This window comes from Leucoraja erinacea, chromosome 3 (genome assembly GCF_028641065.1).
Source record: "Leucoraja erinacea ecotype New England chromosome 3, Leri_hhj_1, whole genome shotgun sequence".
Lineage (NCBI taxonomy): Eukaryota > Metazoa > Chordata > Chondrichthyes > Rajiformes > Rajidae > Leucoraja > Leucoraja erinaceus.
The window spans coordinates 35463407-35469810 of record NC_073379.1 but is presented as its reverse complement, the minus strand read 5'-3'; the positions used below and the strand labels follow the sequence as shown (position 1 = coordinate 35469810).

At 45.4% G+C, this 6404-nt stretch overlaps 1 pseudogene; it reads left to right on the top strand.

The window, feature by feature from the left end:
- The first annotated feature begins 1204 nt into the window (after nucleotides 1-1204).
- On the top strand, nucleotides 1205-4117 carry LOC129695448 (uncharacterized; annotated as a pseudogene).
- Nucleotides 4118-6404: the final 2287 nt, after the last annotated feature.

Genomic DNA, 6404 nt, shown 5'->3' with positions numbered 1-6404 from the left:
TATGAACAGGAGGACCTGCAGGTACTCAACGTCAACTTTGTTCCTTCAAAGCAGCTTCAGTGCCTGGTTGAGCACACCGCAATTGACCCCGACCTGCAACAGCTCGCAGCTGTCATCCAGCGTGGGTGGCCAAGCAAACGGACTTAGTTGCCTGCTGGTGTCCAACCTTTCTTTCTGGTTTGCGATGAACTGGTGCTCCGGGACGGAATAATCATAACTCCTTCCCACACAAAAAAAGGTAGGTTAGTAATGTTATAAACATTTTAGTTAGTTAGTTAGTTAGTTAGTAAATATCATGTTTAGCATATATCATTGATATTAATTCATTTCCCTTTTTAAATATATAAAATCATAATTATATACACTCCCATTATCTCCTTCCCCGTCTCATGATTTATTCATGAATTATTCATATTTACTACATACATTCACAAATATTGTGAATGTATTGTGAAGTATTGTTAAATTTGTTAAAATCATTGGTTATTTATAATTAAAGTATAATGATTAGAGATCTTCTTAAATCAACAGTTTTTATATTCCAATTAGTATTATCTTGTTCCATGTCCATTATACATTCCCTCATTAATTCTGTATCTTCCACGTCCGTTGTTTATCTTTGAGCTTTTCATTCAAGGTGAAACATGGTCAGTACTCTCAAAAACACATTCCAGACAGATAAGCTTGGTAACTGTCTGGAAAGCTCCGCCATCTTAACCAGTTCAAAACTCTATCATAAAAATTTTTAAAGTTCAATTTTCTTCCTTGTCGACATCTTCCCCCGATGTTTTCTTTACGATATCCTCTGTGTACTTAAAAGCTTTTTCGGGATCTATAAATGAGCGTTCAGTGCCGTTATGAGTAATTTTCATTTTTGCTGGAAAAAACACCCCGTATCTCACACCGGAGACTCCTTTCAGAATGTATCTTGTCTGTGTAAACAAGTTCCTTCTCTGGACGACCTCTGGAGGGTAATCACGGAAAAATCTAATATTATCCCCACGATATATCAGATTCTCCCCATGGGTAATCTTTTTCAATATAAATTCCACTGAAGAGTTCCAACATCTGTAATTTCTTGGGCCACCAGAATAGACCACATTATGAACACCTAAATGCAGTTCACTAGATTAGATGAAGTGTATTGCTGTTTCATGTACTGTAGATAGGCTGTTTAGGTGCTGGGTGGGGGAAGAGAAAAGGTTAAAGGACATGCATTGCACCTCCTCCAAATGGGTGTCCATTATATTGGTGTTCTTCCACATGAAGAAGAAACCCTCAGAAGATATGTTTACCTGGTGAGATGCAGGAGGAGCTCTGCTCCAGGCCCTAGTGGCATACCATACATAGTGTACGTGCTGCCCAAAGCTCCTTCAACACCTATGGAAGATCTTGAAGGTGGTATGGCAAAGGGGGGGAGTTGCTGACCAGTGGAGATGCGCTGAGGGAGTTTGGATCCTGAAAGAGGAAAACTCAAAGAACATCAATCAGTTTTGATCAATCTCACTGCTGAGCGTCGAAGGGAAGGTGTTTTTCAGCATTGTCTCCCGAAGATTAACTGAGTTTCTCCTCAAAAACAGCTACATCGACCCCTCAGTGCAGAAGGGTGGGATTCCGGGAGTTCCCAGCTGCTTGGAGCACACTGGAGTAGTTATGCAGCTCATTAGGGAAGCCCATGAAAACAGAGGCTACCTAGTTGTTCTGTGGTTGGACCTCGCCAATGCCTATGGGCCCATACCACACAAACTGGTTGAGCTTGCACTACACCAACACCTTGATCCCAGCAAGATCAAGGTCCTGATCCTGGATACACAAAAATGCTGGAGAATCTCAGCGGGTGCAGCAGCATCTATGGGGCGACTTCCATCCTTCGTTCCATAGATGCTGCTGCACCTGCTGAGTTTCTCCAGCATTTTTGTGCACCTTCGATTTTCCAGCATCTGCAGTTCCTTCTTAAACACTCCTGATCCTGGATTATTACCATAATTTCAGGCTAAGGGTGACTTCTGGGTCAGAAAGATCAGACTGGCATCGGCTTGGAAAAGGAATTATAACGGGCTGCCCCATTTCTGTTATTATTTTTGCTCTTGTCAAGAACATGGTGGCCAAGTCAGCTGAGGTGGAATGTAGAGGCCCCCTAACCAAGTCTGGTGTATGACAGCCCCCAATAAGAGCTTTTATAGATGACCTTACCATCACCACAAAATCGGTCTCAGGAAGTAGGTGGATCCTACAAGATCTTGCAAAATCTATCACCGGGGCAAGGGTGAGTTTCAAGCCAACAAACTCAACGTCCATGGTGCTGAAGAAGGGGAAGGTGACTGACAGATTCCACTTCTTATTATCTGCAACTGCCATTCCCTCATTCACTGAGCAACCTGTCAAGAGTTTGGGGAAGGTTTTTGACGCTACTCTGAAAGACTCTGCCACCATACAAAAGTCCATCAAAGACCTTGAAGCCTGGCTCACCAAAGTCAACAAGTCAGGTCTGCCAGGCAGATTCAAGGCCTGGATCTATGCCTGTGGCCTCTGCTGGTTTACGCTGTTCCATTGACCACAGTCGAGTCCCTCGAAAGGAAGATCAGCGGCTTTCTCCGCAGGTGGCTTGGCCTTCCCCACAGCCTCAACAGTGTTGCTCTGTGTGGGACCAGTAACATCTTGCAGCTCCCATTCAGTGGCCTCATGGAAGAGTTTATGGTGGCGCAAACAAGAGAAGCTCTGCAGTACAGGGACTCCAGGGACCAGAAGGTGTCATCGGCTGGCATCGAGGTGAGAACAGGGGGGAAATGGAGGGCGGAGAAAGCAGTGGAGGTGGCAGAGTCACACCTAAGGGAAAAGGCATTGGTGGGATTCATGGCAACTGGCAGAGCGGGTTTAGGATACTTCCCTAAGAGACCGGTTGGCAAGGCCCGGAGCAAGGAGAGACACCATCTAATCCAGGAAGAGGTCCGAGCATGTGTGGACGAAGGGCATGTGAGCTGGAAGGTGGGGCTCAGGCAGCAGGGAGCGTGGACAAGGTGGGAGAGCATACCGCGGCACAGGATTACCTGGTCAAACATCATGCAGGCAGACTTACAGCGCATCCGGATACTTGTCCAAGCTGTTTACAATGCCCTACCAAGCCCAGCAAACCTCCATGTCTGGGGCAAGAGCGAGACACCATCCTGCCCACTTTGCTCTGGAAAAGGATCATTAGAACATCTCCTCAGCAGCTGCGCAAAGTCCCTTGGGGAAGGTCGCTATCGGTGGCGCCATGACCAGGTGCTCAAGGTGGTTGCTGAGAGCATAGCCACTGCCATCAGTAACAGCAAACACCACCATGCCCCAAAAAATCAATTATTTTTGTCAAAGCAGGAGAGAAGCCCCAACCACAACCAAAAACAAAGATGGGCCTCCTCTATACAGCCACTGACTGGCAGCTGCATGTCGATCTAGGCAAACAGCTGAAATTTCCACAGCACATAACAACAACATCACTCCGGCCAGACATGATCATCACCTCCGAAGCAACAAAATAGCTGATCATTCTGGAGCTGACAGTGCCCTGGGAAGAGCGTATTGAAGAGGCTAATGAGAGGAAACGCGCAAAGGACCAGGAACTGGTGGAGATGTGTCAGGACAGAGGCTGGAAGACATACTATGAGCCCATAGAGATGGGCTGTAGAGGGTTTGCAGGACGTTCACTTTGCTATGTCCTCAACCGTTTGGGCATTACGGGGCTGGCAAAGAAGAGGGCCATTCAATCCGCAAGCAAAGCTGCAGAGAAAGCCACTAGGTGGCTTTGGATTAAGAGGGCTGATTCGTGGGCAGTTGCTGCTGGGACACAAGTCAGGGCTTGATCAAACCCGGCTGGGTCGCCTGGGCGAGGGTGTCTGATGTTGTGAGACCCGAATCACCCGATGACCCCAGGTCACATCACTGAGGATGCATCCCAGCGCATCTTGAAGATGTATCTTTCATAATCTATAATTAAAATCGACTGAGATAACAATTGGGCTGTCAGCTTGCTTCTGGGCAAGGTCAGATCTATTGCCACTCTTCCTCCACTGCTTGTGTCTTTTTGCATCTGTCCATCACTTCATTTATATGCACTTCAAGCTTCATTTTAGCCTTGGTAATGCAGAGCACAGTTTTGATATTGATTTCAGAGACATTTATAATTTATAAGTAAGTTAAACACTTCTCCCTGCTGAACATTTGCTAGTTTTGCAAATTAATTATCGTTTTACTGCTATAGATTAACAAAATTGGACACATCCCATTAAAGCCACAATTAGCTATCAATAACAGCTGGTGCCTGGATAGGGTGATGTGTAACTGGGAGACCTGGTTTTAATTGCTGTTTGTGTTTTACTCTGATAGAAAGGTAGTGGCACAAAGCACCACAGGCATTGTCTGATGGGAAATGCAAGATTCAGAAACTGAGTGTTTCATTATTTGGGGGATTTTCGTTCCAATTTACCCACATTCATAGAATGCAGGCTTCTTCTGTCTGTCGACTGCAAGAGTCCAAATTGATGTCCATTGTAGGAGCCATTTAGCTTAAACTTGTATTATTATCGTGTCTGATTTTTTTTTAGTTTTTAGTTTTTGTATCTGGTTTGTGACATTTGTAGGTGGGCTTTTTGGGAGTACATAGTAGGAATGGTGTATTCTTTTAAGTTACAGAGAAAGTCAAGTGGGCTTTATTCGCAGGCTCTCATAGTTTTTAGAATGATGAGAGGGATAGACAGAGTTGACGTGGCATGAAGAAGGAAGGGGGAATGACATAGAATTAAGGGACTGACCATGATCACGACATTTAGAGAGTGTTACGTGTGGATGAAATACCTTAAAAAAATAAATTGGATAGAATGGTGGGAGGGAATGGAAAAAGGTATATGGGACTGGGGAGAAATGTCAGTAGAAGGGTGAGGCAGTGCATTGTATATGATATGGTGAAGGAATAGGGAGTGAGGCTCTTTTAGAAGTGGTTTGGCGTCGAGGGGACCCTGATCACCCACACATGACGAGATGAAATACCTTAAAAAGAAGGTAGTCAAAAATGCTGGAGAAACTCAGTAGGTGAGGCAGCATCTATGGAGTGAAGGAATAGATCTTTTGGGTCGAGACCCTTCCTCAGACTGATGTGGAGGTGGGGAAGAAGAAAGGAAGAGGCAGAGACAGTAGGCAGTGGGAGTGCTGGGAAGGGGAGGGGAAGGAAAGCAAGAACTACCTGACACCGGAGAAGTCAATGTTCATACCGCTGGGGTGTAAACTGCCCAAGCAAAAATATGAGGTGTTTCTTCTCCAAGTTGCGGTAGGACTCCTCTGGCCATGGAGGATGACCAGGACAGAAAGGTCAGATTCGGAATGGGAAGTGAAGTTGAAATGCTGGGCCACCGGGAGATCAGGTTGTTTAGTGCGAACCAAGAAGAGGTGTTGGGCGAAGCAATCGCCGAGGCTACGCTTGGTCTCACCGACATAGAGCAGCTGACACCTAGAGCAGTGGATGAAATAGATGAGGTTGGAGGAGGTGCAGGTGAGCCTCTGCCTCACCTGGAAAGACTGCTTGTGTCCTTGGATGGAGTCAAGGGGGGAGGTAAAACGACAAGTGTAGCATTTCCTGCAGTTGTAAGGGAAAATACCAGGGGAGGGGGTGGTTTGGATGAGAAGGGACAAATTGACCAAGGAGTTATGGAGGGAGCGGCCTCTGCGGAAATCCAAAAGGGGAGGAGATGGAAAGATGTGGCCAGTGGTGGGATCCCGTTGATGGCGAAAATGTCGGAGGATAATCTGTTGTATGTGACGGCTGGTGGGGAGGAAGGTGAGGACAAGGGGGACTCTGTCCTTGTTACTAATGGGGGATGGGAAGTGATAGCAGAGCTACGGAACCTAGAGGAGACCCTGGTGAGAGCCTCATCTGTAGTCGAAGAGGGGTACCCCCTTTCCCTAAAAAATGAGGACATACCTTAAAAAGAAGCTTTTATGTGATTTATATGATGTGAATGGAACAGCGATGAAGAACGGAAAGTTATGAGTTTTTTCTTTTTTTTGTATTACCTCAATAAAAAAACAATTAATCAAGAAACGCCGTTCATCTTTGCTCTCTTATCTGTGTCGTGAGTGCGTTAGGTTGTACCTTCAAATCAATTTCCGATAATTATTGGCTATCGAAGTTAGACTTTGAGAACGTTGTAAAAACTGTCATTATATCGTTTATCTGGATAAAGTCGTGGTAGGTAGTTTTTAAGATACCGGAGTATCATCCTGAAGCCTGGTACTTTGTTCAGAAGACAGAAGATCTAATCTCAACAATGAATCTGAATGAGTTTAGTTTAGGTAATTGTCACGTGTACTGAGGAACAGTGAAAAGCTTTTCAGAGGGAACTGCAGATGCTGGAGAATCGAAGGTTACACAAAAA